Here is a 14,907-nt window from a genome sequence, read left to right on the forward strand (position 1 = left end):
TGGGGTGGGGGAGTGCCCAGGGACTGGGTAGCAGTTGGAAGAGGGAGCCAAGCGACTGTGATGGGAGCAGGTGGGGGAGCCCAGGGACTATAGTGGGAGTTGGGTGCGGTGACGGCGTGCAATAGTTCATAGCCATTTGTACATACTGTCCATTTGGCATTTTTCGGGGGACCTGGCCTGCCCACATTTTGCTCAGGGGGGCCCAGACCAAGTTTGAAGACCACTGCTCTAAATAATAATTTGGCTTACCTACGTCTATCAAGCCGTGGCGCATGTGTGAGAGAATCATGCATGTGCAAAATTTACCCATGGCATGGCTAGGTTTACTTTTTTGCAGTATTTTTCCACTGCTTGTGAGCGCTGCACTATTTCAGCTGTAGTAAATGTATGGCATAGTAGCAATGCTTCTGTTGATTCTTTCTTGAGGATATCGCCTGGCTCATATTAGCAAAGGTGTAATATTTGCTTTTTGTTCCCCCCAGTATAGATCACTTTGGTTATGGGTTCTGTCCCTGCATACCTTCCTATTTCCGGTTCCTATAATTTCCTGTACTTGTTGCTGTCCGCAAGCTGGCATGATCTAAGGTTGATATTTACATTTAAGAAACTGAAAAAGGTGCTTGTCTTTTAGAAAACACACACAAAATGACACTGAAGCATTTTAGGTACAAGAGCTCTCCAGGTCGTAACATATTGCCTCTCCAGAACACCCACCTCTAGTTTTGTTGGTGAGCAGATGAAACCAGTTGAAACCACAATGGGTGAAAGTTACCAAGCTTCACTCACAAATAGGGACACTTCAGGCAGGAACATATCCATAGCACGCCCACTATACATTTATAGTTTTGGATACAGACATGTTTCACAAATACACTGAATGTACCTTATTTTTTTTTTTTTTAATTCTTTTTTTTTCCTTTCTTCTTTTAGATAATATTTCAAATCATGGCAGTCTTTAATGTGCTTTTCTTTGATTGTGACAATTCTCAGTGTTTTGGAAAGTGTGGGGAATTGGACCAATTGGCAATTCCGGGTGAGGTTAATTGTAAATGGCTGATGGAGGGTCTTGATCAAAGTGGAAGAGAAATACGTGAAGTGAAGAAAAGTATTTCAAAGCGCTAGGGTTTTTCCAGTGGCAGGTAAGCAATTTTGTTTTTTTTTTGTCTTTCTATTTGATTTTTGTGGGAGGAGGCTACATCTGACATCACTACGTGGAGGCATACCCTTTTTTCACACATGCAGAGTGCTGCACAATGCCGACCTCTCTTTTACAGTATCTCTAGAGCAGGGGTGCACAACTGATATTGACAGAGGGCCGAAAGTACCTTACATGAGGGCTATAGTGGGCCGAAAAGTAAATGTGGGCGGGGCATGGTAGGGGGCTTTTTAAACCCCCAATTTGTACTAAACACATGGAAAAAGAATGTTTTTGAGGGGTAACGATTTTTATTTGCATTTCAAACTTACATTTTGTACTACACATTTTCCAATGTCATAATTTATTTCTATTTAGTAATTATATCTCGCCTGTTTAATTAACTTGTATATATTTTATTGACCCTAGATTGGACATGCCGTTATTTTGGACTGCTACAGTTTGCTATTTGGGTTGCCCAAGAGGAGTATGGCCTTCGTTTGAGTCAGGTTTCCTCAAAAAGCAAAGGATGTACATCTCCTAACTGTGCCTGTTTTAGCCTTATTATTGGGTTCACTCTTGGAGTGCAACACCATGCCCCATGGCTCCCACCCCCAACCAAACACTATGCCCAATGCTCCCTCAACCTCCAACCATACACTATGCCCCATGGCCCCCCACCCCTCAACCAAACACTATGCCCCATGGCGCCCCCACCCCTCAACCAAACACTATGCCCCATGGCCCCCTCACCCCCAACCAAACACTATGCCCCATGGCCCCCCTCACCCGCAACCAAACACTATGCCCCATGTTCCCCATAGTCCCCATACCCCCAACCTAACATTATGCCCCATGTCCCTCACCCCCAACCAAACACTATGCCCCATGGCACCCTCATCCCCAACCAAACACTATGCCCCATGGCACCCCCAACTCAGCACACACACAAACATGCACACATAACGACCTGAAACCCCCAACTCTGAACCCCCACCCCCCAAATCAGCACACACACACATGCACCCATACAGACCCGAACCCCCCACCCCCCCAAATCAGCACACACACAAACATGCACCCATAAAGACCCGAACCCCCCACCCCCAACTCAGCACACACTTCCAAGCATGCACCCATACAGACCCGAACCCCCCCCCCCACCAACTCAGCACACACACAAACATGCACCCATACAGACCCGAACCCCCCACCCCACAACTCGGCACACAAAAAACATTCAAATCCAAACATTCATACACATCCGACAGCCCCCACCCCGCATCTCAACATACACACAAAATACATTCAAATCCAAACATTCATACACATCCGACATCCCCTCCTCCCCCGCTTCTCAACATACACACAAAATACATTCAAATCCAAACATTCATACACATCCGACACCCCCCACCCCCGCATCTCAACATACACACAAACATTCATACACACACAAACATAAAGCAAAACAAACCCGACACGCAAACAGACCACCTACCGGAGACGTGCTGGAAGGCAGGCAGGTAAGCGGCAGGTAAGCTGGAACGCTGCAATCGTACTACGGCTGGCGTGGTCCAAGGCTGAAATGCCTTCCGGCATCAAGCCTTATGGACCACGCCAGCCGTAGTGCTGGCCCTCCATTGGTGCAGCACACACGCATTACGTGGCTCGTAGGAGCGACGTGGTGTGTGTGTGTGCTGAGCCAATGAGGGCCAGTGTTTTGTCCGGCCCGGAAGACAACAAAGACTTTCCTAATGGAGGGCGGCCACGGGCCGCCCTCCATTAGTAAAGTCTTTGTGCCTCGCGGGCCAGACAAAAGAGCATGGCGGGCCGCAACTGGCCCGCGGGCCGTATGTTGTGCACCCATGCTTTAGAGTATAGATGGCCTTCATGATTTCTTTTGTTATTGGGTATTTGTAGCGCACCTTTTACCGTTGGTATGATCTCAAAGCTATATGGGTTGAACTGCCATCGGGGACTGTAGGCTAGATTAGAGTATGTGTGCAGCGAGAACGAGTTGTCGGTAGCTGCATGGGGATGAGGGAATGTGCCAAGGAGCACAAGAATAAATAATGAAATCACATGGGTGGGGAGGGAGAGAAAATGTCAAGGAGTGAAAGAATAAGTAAAAATGAAACCAAGCGGCTGGATGGAATCGTGCTTAAGGGGAGTCACTTACCCTAGTGTACAGCTAAAGCACAAAGTCTGTTGTATTGATAGTCACCTTTTGAAGTTTTAACTTGCCTTTTTCATACCCGCAGCCAAGAAATGGTGTATTAAGATACAGAAAACATTTGAAGAAATAATTAAAACCTATCGTGCCTTTGCAGAGGGACATATGCAGCCTTTAAAAAGAAAGGTAGAGGAGGAAAAGCAGCAACTGGTGTAATCTGGCAATCTTGGAATTAAGAGTATTGTGTGAACTGCAAGAAGAAGATGCAGAGAAAAAAACAAAAGAGAATTATATTGTAAAAGCTTATGTGTGGAAACCAAATATTCCCTAATGCCTGTTCAGTTCTGGTGACAGAATCTGGAAAACCTATGTATTTTGGCAGGGATGGCTGGTGTTCTTCATTCCTTCCTCAGAACCAGCATGTGTTACTTGACCTGGACAATTGACGCAGAAATAAATTGGCAGATGTCTCCATGTAATGTTGCAGTTTCCAAAGATGTAGCTGCGCAACAACTACAAAACAGTCAATTGTCTGCTACAAAAGTTTTGTCGGACAGATCTATCTAATTTTGTAAGCTCAACTCGATCAACACGTCTTCTCAACAGTATGTCCTTGTTACAGAATTGTTTTTGTTTTTCACTTGGAAGCAAATACTATTTCCAAGCACCTACAGGAAGGGGACAATGTAATGACAACAATGTTAAATACAACAAAAAGAAGAGACAATAGGAGGGGAATACAAACCTACTATGACTTGTGAGTGTTCAGGACGTGCAAGGGGAGAGGGGTATGGGATTGGTCCTGTGGTGCTCATGGAGAGCAGTAGGTGGGAGGGTGAAGCTGAGGCAAGTTCAGAGGATAAACAGCAGCTAGGATGATGAGATGTGGGAGGTCAGGGCCCAGAGGATGCATAAGGGCCCTGCACATCAGTCAAGCTACTGTGCGATTAGCAACGGAGAGTGGGAGGGAAGAAAGAGGAAGCTCTTGAGGCTTTTCCGGAACTGAAGGAGGTCCTGCTCAAGAGGGAGGGAGGGGGAGGCTGTTCCAAAGAAGGGAGCCTATGATCGACCGCCTGCTCTCTGATTAGCAAAGGGCTTCACACGCAAGGAGTTGGTGCCAGAGGAACGCAGATGTCTAGAGGGGGAGTATTTGGTCAGGAAGAGTTGCAGATAGTGGTCCCTGGCCCCTGACAGCATTGTGGATGATGCAGAGGGAGTTTAATGTAATTTGTGCTGCGATCAGGAGTCAGTGGAGACTTTGTAGGGCAGGAGAGAGGCAGGTCCCTGGGCTTGAGGCCTAGGATAAGTCTCGCTGCCCTATTATGGATTAGCTGGAGGGGTTGCAGAGTGGTTGAAGGTAGATTAAGAAGGAAGCTATTGCAATAGTCAAGCCTGGCGAGAACCAGTGCTCAAGTAACATTGAGTCTCTGGGGGAAGGTGGGGAAAGGTAGAATTCCTTTCAGAAGGAAAAGCTGAAAGTGGGACTTCTTGGCAATGTCCTGAGTATGAGGGAGGAAGGAGAGAGCGAGGAGTCGAAGATGACTCGGAGGTTTCTTGCTTGTAGAGGGAGCAGGGGAGAGCCCAAGGAAGAAGGCCAGATTAAAGGGAAGAAGTTGGGTGCTGGGGTCCGAATAGGGAGGATCTCTGTTTGCTGGCATTGAGGCAAAGATGATTAGAAGTACACCGTGCCTGGATGGCTGAGAGCCAGTCGGGGATGAAGGAGGGTGCAAGGGTGTCTGTAGGAAGTGTGAAGAAGAGTTGTGTGCCAGCACAGCACTGAAGTTGGGGGAGAATGAGGAAATGAGGCGTGCCAGTAGAGTAAGGTACATGTTAAAGAGCCAAGGCGAAAGAATAGAGCCCAGGACAGGAGACTGCCACAGGTGGAGGAGAAGGTGCCCAGTATGACTTTGGAAGAGCGGTCAGTGAGGAAGGAGGTAAGCCAGTACAGTGCCCGCTCTGAGATACCAAGGGAATCATGGAGCTTTTTTATGGGGATGCAATCGTTCAATGTGTCAAATGCAGAAGAGTGATCAAGGAGGATGAGGACAGCAGGAGAGTTGGAATCAAGGGATGCGAGCAGTTCTTCACAGGTATTCAGAAGCGCAGTTTCCGTGCCTCTGACTGCTCGGAATACAGACTGATGGTTCTGAAGACCGCCAACAAGTTCAGTGTGGGAGTTAAGTTGGGGGGAGGGCCACCTTATCAAGCAGTTTCCCCATGAAAGGGGTGATGGAGATGGAGGGATAGTTGGCTGGGCAGGAAGGGTCTGCCAACGGTTTTTAAAGCGGGATGCGCACAAGAGCATGCTTGAGGGAGAATGGAAAAGAGCCAGTAGCAAAGGAATGGTTATAAAGATCAGCGAGAGTTTGCTACTCTGATGACTTCTTCCGGACAGACAGAGGTGAAGAAGAAAAGGGGAGGCCAGGGGAGGGATGGGTTGCAAGAGTGTGTGACAAATCTGTTCAGTATGGCCTGAGTTTTGGAGGTGAAGTGAGAGACAAGTGCATTGCAAAGGACCTGGGAAGGAATGGGGCAGAGGATGCTGCAGACGGGTTGGCAAGTTACCTGCAGATTTTGTAGAGTTCAGCCGTGTTGTTGGATGTGCCAGATGCTCGTGCCTGAATGTTGGCCCTTTTTCTTGCATGGATATAGAGTCTGTAGTGCCTTTTGAAGCAGGCGGCAGGCCAGTTTGTCAGAGGGTGATCCTGAAGTTTGTCCCTTCTGTTCTGCAGCCCTGCACTTAAGTTTTTGGTCTGCAAGTTCAGAGTCGTACCAGGTGTTACACTTAGAAACAGGTTTCAGGCGGATCTTCATGACTGGGGCAAGGATGTCAAGAGTGTTGGTAATGGAAAGATAGAGGTTTCTAAGAGCAGAATCAGAGGTATAGGCTGAGTTGGGTGGGTAAGGGGGAATGAAGGTGGTAGTGAAGGTAGCAGCTGACACTCATTTCATCGGACGGATGTTCATGAACGAGGTTGGCAGGGCATTTGGAGGAGTTCAAGGCCATAGGGACCCAGATGGGAGGCGAGAAGCGAGTGGTTAGATTGAGAGAGGGGTGACCAGAGGAGATGAGAGAGGGAGGTCGAAATGGATGATGGCGTCCAACGTGTTTCTGGCAGAGTGGGTTGGACCAGATGGAAAAATGGAGAGGGATAGGGAGGTGCAGAGGTCAACGAAGAGGGTGGATGCTGCGCATGGGGAGTCTAAGTGGATGTGGAAGTCATCCAAGTTTGGCAGGTTGGAGGTGGTAGAGAGTAAGGAGGAACAGAAATCAGTCCACTCAGAGAGGAAGCGCCTGGAGGCCAGTAAATGGTAGCAATGGTCAGGGTGGAGGAGGGAGAGATGATCACTTTGCATACTAGGCTCTCAAATGACAAATAGAGCTGAGTGGGTAGGATGGAAGAAGGAATCCACTCATGGAAGATTAAGGCAACCCCACCGCCAGCCAGTGAGAATGAGGGGTGATCTTAAAGCCATTGGGTAAGAGTGAGTCAAAGGAAGTGACTGAGCTGGCATTGAACAAAGTCTCAGTGAGTGTGAGCATGTCATGGTCTGTGTCTTGAAGAAGGCAGATGGCAGCAGAGTGTTTGTTGGCTGAGCGTGCGTTGAGGGGTCGCCAGGTGGAGACACTCGCTGCCTTTGAATGTTTTTTGTGGTGGAGTACAAGGGCGTGGTGCTTCAGTCAGAGGTGGCAGAGCAGGGGGCTAGGGGGAGAGGCAGGAGAAGGAAGGAAGTTGATGAGACAGCAGGATCCGGTCAAAGAGAAGGGGGTTGGCCTTGAACCAGGATTGTGCCCTTGAAGTAGACATTAATTCAGCAGCAAGATGAGAAGAAGCCTGCCAAGAGGACTTCCCACTTGGTGCTGCCATTAATGGTAGTGGAAGAGTAAGGTGGGAGAGTAGAGATGAGATGAGAAGTCCATAGGCCTGGAGATGGGACGGAGCAAAGGATGGCCGACTGGAGGATGCACTGACATAAGTGTCTGCAATTGGGATGCCAGGGATTGCAACAAGAGTGTTTTTAAAAAAAAAAAAATACATTCTGTCCAGATTTTAAGAGGATGGATATGTGATAGTGTAGCAGTTGGAGTAGATTGGACAGATGGAGAGTGCCATCTCGGAGCAAAAGGAAGGAAGCGAGAGGCAGAGCGATAAAGAGGGAGGGGGCTGCAGTGCACAGTTCTGACCTTAACTCACAGGTGGTCAAGTGGATCTTAAGAGTCGGTCACAAGGTAATGTTGGGTGCGAGCACACCTAAATTCAATTTAAGTCACAAGTATCGAAGCACAGCGTTACAGAAGTGTAAGCAGTGGGAGTGAGAGCGCACGAAGCGAAGACAATTTAAGTACTTTTGACCATGAAGTACAGGTCGAGAAGTGCCAGCTGAGATAGGTGGGAGAGGCAACCAATCGCGCTGGAGTCAGCTTTCAGGCAATCAAAGGCTCTTTGGTTTTATGTAGGGGCGGCCAATGTGACTGCCATGCCTGTTAAAACAGTGAAGTGACACCTACACATTCCCACACACCTGCTCAATCATTCAGAGTATGGTCTTTAAATGCAATGGAATAGGAACATCCCCACACCAGGTTGCTACGTCAGCCCCCACTACTAATTCTGTTTATGTCACTGAAAGTTTGTATTTTAGTGCAGTGATTTGTAATTGTGGGAGTTTATTGGGTGTGACGCCATGTTAGCTAGAGCTGAGAAATGTAATTAGTGAGTTTACAGGTTGGTTTGTGACCTTGTGGGGTGGCTTTGTAGTTTTGTACACTAAATCAGCAAACTTGGTTAACGACATTTGAGTGCTCTAGCATCGAAGGCAAATATAGAAAGTGACAGCTGCAAATTCCCTTGAGGTTTTCCAGTACACTATCCATAAGTCTAACTAGACTCGCCCTAAAGTAATACCACCCATCTTGCTCACAAGGGATATATCCTGGGGTAAACAAAACCCTTTTCCCAGATCCTTTGGAAGCATTATGAAATAACTCGTCCTGGAGTTGTCTGCAGTAATCATTCACAATTCCAAACCATCCTAACGTCCTGGAACCACCCTGTAGTAATCCCCACCCATCCTGAAGTTTTCATACTGGAGTAATCTCCACCTATCCTGAAATATTCATGGGGTCATCCTGGAGTAATCCCCCACCCATCCTGAAGTTGTCATGGGGTCATCCTGGAGTAATCCAAGATCATCACTGGAAGTAATCGGAACTCATCCTGGAGTAGTTTCTGTGATAACTCTAGTCATCTCATTTAAATTTTTCGGCCTATACACATACTTCAGGATGGTTTCAGATGGTCTCCCTGAGCTACCCATGGAGGTCTCTAGGATGGAGTCACCAGATGACTCCAGAATGATTCCCAGAAGATCTTCCTTTTTGACTTGGGCCTGAGTCAGAATCCTGCCGGTCAGCCTGGGTAGGGTACCACGGGCGCATGTCCTCGACAGAGCATTTGCTGAAGTGCAAGGTGTTTCGGGTGATTGTTTGTTTTATGAGAACCCTCCTCCCCCCTTGAGCTGTCCACATTGTTCCTCTTTCATTGGTTATTACCAGCCATTCCGGTGCAAAAGTGGGATCCTTATTGCGAGCCCTGGCTGCATCACTACCACTTGATCGCCCACCTCTTTGTTGCTCTCCCTGACTCCTCGCCTGGGGTCCGCCATGTTCTTAATTTTGGCCTTTTCCGCCAGGCCACAAGCACTGGCTTGTTCTAACAGGCTTGTGGGGTGAGTGCATGGGCCCTCCGGTATGCGGGTGCTGATGTCTCACCCAAACATGAGATCCGCAGGACACACTCCCGTGGTGCTGTGCATGGTGTGCCAGTACTCACGGAGTAGCTGGTATAACGTCTGTTCAAATGAGATGTTGGTGGCGTTGGCCACCTGAGAGATTGACATTTGCCATGAAGCGTTCTGCAATGCTGTTGGCCTATGGCCATAATGGTGTGATCCTCCGGTGTTGAAACCCCATGTACCTTGCGAAGTTTGCAAAGTCCTGGCTGATGAATGGCAGGCCATTGTCTGACTTGATTACTTTGTCAATGCCGTAGGTCGAGAGCATTCAATCCAGCATGGGTATGACGTAGATTGCAGAGGTGGGCTTGATTGAGCGCCCGGGAAACGGGGATGTTCATCGATCAGCACTAACATGTGCGACCCATCCCACAGTGGCCCGAAGAAGTCCACGGCCACTTCTTTCCACATTCCCTCCGGAAGCGGGGACATGTGTAGTGGACTGGGGTGAGGAGGTGGTGCCACGACCCGACATGTGGCGCAGTTCTGGATCGTGTCCTCCACTATGACGTCCAGTTTGGGGAACCAGACCTTCTGTCTTGGCAGACGTTTTGTGGACACCGTTCCCTGGTGTCCCTCGTGAGCAATATGGATGACTCGCTGTCGTAATTTGCTGGGTAAGACAACTCTGCATCCTTTCATGATGATGTAATCTTCTCCTACCGTGAGCTCATCATGCACCAGCTCCAGGCTACGCACATCATCCTGTACAGCACGGCCGGACTCTTAGCCTGCGCCCCGGCATGTTTAATTTTTCCCTTTGATAGACAGCCTGCGATGATGTGCAGGGCTGATCACGTTCCGACTCGCATTTCCTTATCAAAGGGACTCTTCCATTCCTCACCTTCCCACAGAGACTCACTCACCCGTGCTCTGGTTCTCTCCAGGCTAGACTACTGCAATAGCCTCCTCCTTAATCTTCCTTCCTCTACCCTGCGACCCCCTCCAGCTAACACAGAATCGGGCAGCAAGACTTATCCTTGGCCTCAATCCCAGGAACCGCATCTCTCCTGGCTTACAAAGCCTTCACTGTCTCCTGGTCCGAGCACAGATTCAATTTAAATCCCTCTGTATCATACACAAGGCTATCTGGGGCCGTGGACCACTCTTCTCTTCAACGCTTCCCAGCCAAATGCTCTCCTTCTAGACTCCTCCGTTCCTCCGGCACCAACTCCCTGCATGCGCTTTGCTAAACAGAGAGCTGGTGGGGGATCACTTTCCTTGTCTGGCTCCCTCCTGCGGAACAGCCTCCCTCTCCCTCTGCATCTTGAGGGAGGCCTCCCTAAGTTCAGAAAAAACCTCAAGAACTTTCCCGTTACATCCTCCTGCTCCTCTGTTCCCTGCTAATCTTGCACCAGTGTGACGGTTCTGCTGGGCCCTTGGGTGTCCTCAGGCCTTGACCACACCCCCCCCCCCCCACATCTCTCATCCCAGCTGCTGTCTTTCTACTGCACTTATTTTGCTCACCCACACACCGGTGGTTGCACTTACGTTCTTCTCTTAGCACTTTCCCTGAGCACTTCTCCATGAGCATCAAAGCACCTTATCCTTCCCCCCCCCCCTATGCACTTGAACTGTGGGCGCTTTTAAACAATTTTGCTAATTGTATAAGCGCCTAATAAGTGACCAATAAATAAACTTCTGAGAGTAGCCCAGTCCATGGGTAAAGATTGCATGTGGTGTACCATATAATTGAGGTAATCATCTGCGATTGACTGGCTGGCTCCTGCTGATCCCGTCGGGTGCCTGGACGGGTAGTCATCCGGATTTGCTTCCTTCCCAGGCCAGTGAACAACAGTACATTTGTAATCCTGCAGTCACAGACCCCACCTTGCAATTCTCTGTGGCATTCTAGCTCTTGGGATGCCAAAAATAGCCAGGAGGGCCTGCTGGTCCGTAACAACCGTGAAAGCCTTCCCTTAGAGGAATAAATGGAAATACTCACGGGCCCCCACGACGGGCCTGTGAGTAAGCTTGTTCTGTGCGTGTGAGGCTCTGACTAGCGTATGCCACTATGAAGTTGTGTTGTGGGTTGTTGCTGACTTGTTAAGTCAAATGGCGCTGAGGCCGACAGTGCTTGCGCCCACGACTACCTCTGGTTCGGTCAGCATGAAAGTACCCCATGTCTTCGGCCTTGGACATGGCGTTTTGGATGTCTTCAAAAGCGACCTGGCACTCCTGTGTCCATTAAAACACCTCGTCACGTTTGGTGAGTTGTCGGGAGGGGCGCACTGATGGGGACGCACTGATGGTGGCGTCTTGCAGGTGCCTGGAGCAATAACTGGTGAGTCCGAGAAAGGATCGTAACTCAGACACATTCTGTGGTCTTGTGGCACTGTTGAGCACTGCCATCTTGTCTGGGTCCAGGCACATTGCTCTTTCTGAGAAAATATGTCGCAAGAATCGCAGTGATCTCTTGCGAAACTTGCACTTGCTCTTGTTGAGTGTCAACCCCGCTGCCTCGAGTGCGGAATATACTCCGATGTGCAGCATTGTGTTCCTCTGTAGATTTTCCAAACACTAGGACGTCGTCGAGTAGTTCAGGCAGTTTGGTATGTGCCGAAAGACCTTGTGGATTTAATCTTGAAAAATGTCAGCTGCGGAAGATATTCCGAAACTGATCAGGTTTTAACGGAATAGGCCCACGTGCATCACAAATGTAGTGCTGTATCTTGATTCTGAGGGGCGATGTCCAGCTGGTGGTACCCTTTTGTGAGATCCAGTTTCGAGAATACCTACGCCCAATGGAGCCAGTGAATCATGCCTGTGATTCGCGGCCCTTGGTATCTCTCTTTGTATCACCTTGTTTGCTCTCCTCATGTCTACACATAATCAAAGGGAACCTTCCGCTGCCTTCTTGGGGACTGGCCACTGTGTGGGACACTGGGCGTGTGCCCTACCGCTGGTTCAATGACTTGCTGGTCCAGTAGTTTTTTGAGCTCATCCTTCACCTGTCTCTGTATGTTTATCAGGATGCCCTGATCGTGTTGGGCTATTGGTTTGACATTTGGGTTTGTATTTTGCAGTTTTTGAACTTGCCTAGTCCTGAACAGTTTTGGGAATGCCTTTTCGATGTCAACTTTCGCCAGGTATTTTTTCCGCCATCAACTGGTATAGGACTTGTACTAGTCTCATGTCTACTGCAGTCTTAAAGCTGAGGATACATCCGCTATTGGTCTCCCTCTTGAGCACATGAAACTGGAGGCGTGCTGCGTGAGACTTATGCGAGCAGGCATCAGAAATGGCTCTCCAGCATGGCAAGGGAGTGGTGGACCCATATGGGTAAATGTCTATGGTCGACGGTCTCAGTTTTGGGGGTTGCATGAGACTATTGTATGCCTCCTCGCTCAGGATGTTGACCCATATGGGTAAATGTCTATGGTCAACAGTCTCAGTTTTGGGGTTTGCATGCGACTATTGTATGCCTCCTCGCTCAGGATGTTGATCGTCGCCCCTGTGTCGATGAGAAACTCTGCAGGGGTGTCATTGACCTGCATGATCAACGTCGGGCTGTGCTCCTTAGCCATGGCATTGTTTAGTGTCCATACGTAGCCCTTCTTTCGTTGCTCATCCGTTGATGATACTGAGTTGCTGCTTGATGGTGACTGCACCTCAATGTTGCAGACATGATGTCTGGGGCGCCACTGCCCCTGTCCGTCTCGATGTTAGGTGTTTTCTGCGGGCATATGCTCTTGAGCTCTCGCGGTCCTCCACCCTGTATCTTGTTTCATCGTGGGCCCCTCCTGTACACGAGCTGGTCTTGGTGGCTCTCCATCTCTCTTTTGGCATTCCTCTGCCTTGTGGTGCTAGCGGGGCATTTTTGCAGACAGTCTTAAAGTGGTCCTTGCAGCCACAAGCAGTGCACTTTTGTAATAGCGCGGGCACGCACGCGCATGAAGATATTCATAGCCACACTTGAACCATGTGGTGTCACTGCGTCTGGGGGCATCGGTGGTGGTTGTCGTGAGTTTGTGAACAGACTCGCCCACTGCTTGTTGGGGCTGTATGGTCACTTTATTCATGTTGTCCATTTGATGGTCAATGGCAGATTCCATGAGAGCAAGAGCGAGTATTTCTTCCAGTGAGCGTTGTTTGTGTAACTATTTCTTGCGTAAAGTCTAAGATTCACAGCCGCTTATGACCTGAGAGCGCAGTGCTTCATTGTTGGAATATTGGTGGAATTCACAATGTTTGATCTTAATACGCAGTTGCATCAAAAAGTTGTCTAGGGATTCGCCTTTTTCTTGGTGTGTCATGTGAAAAATGTGCCTCTCATAGTCCACGTTTGTGTGGGGTGCAAAATAGTTGGAAAACATTTATGTAGGTCTTGAAACGATGCCGTCTGTGTCAAGTAGTTCTCCTGCACTGTCCCTCATTGCGCGTGAAAGCATGTTCTTCATGCCTGTGTTGTTGGTGAGACCCATGGCCCCCACATGGAACTTGAAGTCTCTGAGCCAGTGCCCCATCTTGGTCCCAGATTGCTGGTGTCGCGCAGATCAAATTCAGGGAGCAGGTGCATGAGTAGCGACTCACCTGGGGTCTGCTGAAAAGCATTTGAGGGCCTTGCTGACCTCGGGGCCGGTACCTCACTGTCTGACATGGTGAAGTTTCCTTCGCTGATGTTGTGAAAATGTGTGGTTGATTTATTCAAATTGGCCGTTCCTTCTTCTTTTTCTTTTGCACCCACACAGGCTGCACAGCCTTGTCGGTATGTGTCTTCTGGGACACCAAACAGTGTTTTCCTGGACCTATTCCTTGTGGTGACTCATGTTCTGTAAGGTGTTGCTGTACATGCTTTCCTGCTGCATTGCACGTGATGGGGCGCCAGCAGCTTGTTCTGTCTGGCGACAGTAAAAGCCTCCTAAGACAGGCACTGTGAGCTGATGGTTGTCTGCCTTACTCGTTTCACCTGTGCTGGGTCAAAACAGCATACCTCTGGTGGCCCTAGCACATGCTTTATTTTCCAGGTGGCGCTACGCAATATGCTGCACTGACTAACCTGTCAGACAGTGTGCTCCCTCGCCTGTTGCCGACAATACGGAGGGGGAGAGAAAGAGACTGCTGGAGGTGCACCAACATGCTTCCCATGCCCGACAGCACCCCCTCTGATGAGCCGCTTGCTTTGGGTGGCCTGCCAATGCCAAATTAGATGTCGCGTTCACGCCACTGCACCTTCCTGGTTGACTCCGGTCCCTAACACGGCCTCCCGGGACCCACCACGACTCCTGGATACACACGGAACGCGCGGGCCAGGTGCCACTGGATGGGTTCTTTTGGGCTCGTCACCAATGTGCTGTCCCTTCTTAGGCTGCTATTGAAGCTCTGTAGCAAGCAAATACCACATGAACACAGCTACTGCAGGTGCAACCTGCTTTAATCCACGTTACAACTAAACTGACCCCAATCCCTGGAAAACCTACCTAGTCCATCGTCTCTTCTCTTCCCCATGGACCACACGTGGCCCCTCCCCTAGCCCAACAACAGTTCTGAGCTGTGCCTTCCAGTGCATGACATCACGGCTGTTAGAACAAAATGCTGCGTGGTTGCCATTTTTGACGTATACCGTAAGTTAAATGAGTTTGACAGTCTTCATAATTGTCCACGAAGTAGTGATCCAAATTCAATGCCTGAAGGGTATTTGTTTTGCCGAGGTGATGGAATGATCTAAATATACTTAAATAAGATTACGGTTGCATTGTAACACTGCTACAGTAATAATGTATGTACTTGTTCGCTGCTGGCTTCTTGTGGGAAAACAATAACCAAATATGTGACTAGGTTTGGCAGATGTCATGTTTTG

The 14,907-nt window shown here is 49.1% G+C and overlaps 1 long non-coding RNA gene across 1 annotated transcript; it reads left to right on the forward strand.

Annotated features, from left to right (window-relative positions):
• The first annotated feature begins 409 nt into the window (after positions 1-409).
• Positions 410-14,886, forward strand: LOC138453440 (uncharacterized). Its single transcript, XR_011260425.1, has 2 exons — positions 410-1,139; positions 3,400-14,886. It is a non-coding gene; the product is annotated as an uncharacterized lncRNA (long non-coding RNA).
• Positions 14,887-14,907: the final 21 nt, after the last annotated feature.

The sequence above is a fragment of the Ambystoma mexicanum genome, chromosome 4p (genome assembly GCF_040938575.1).
Source record: "Ambystoma mexicanum isolate Mex_15411 chromosome 4p, UKY_AmexF1_1, whole genome shotgun sequence".
NCBI classification, from domain to species: Eukaryota; Metazoa; Chordata; class Amphibia; order Caudata; family Ambystomatidae; genus Ambystoma; species Ambystoma mexicanum.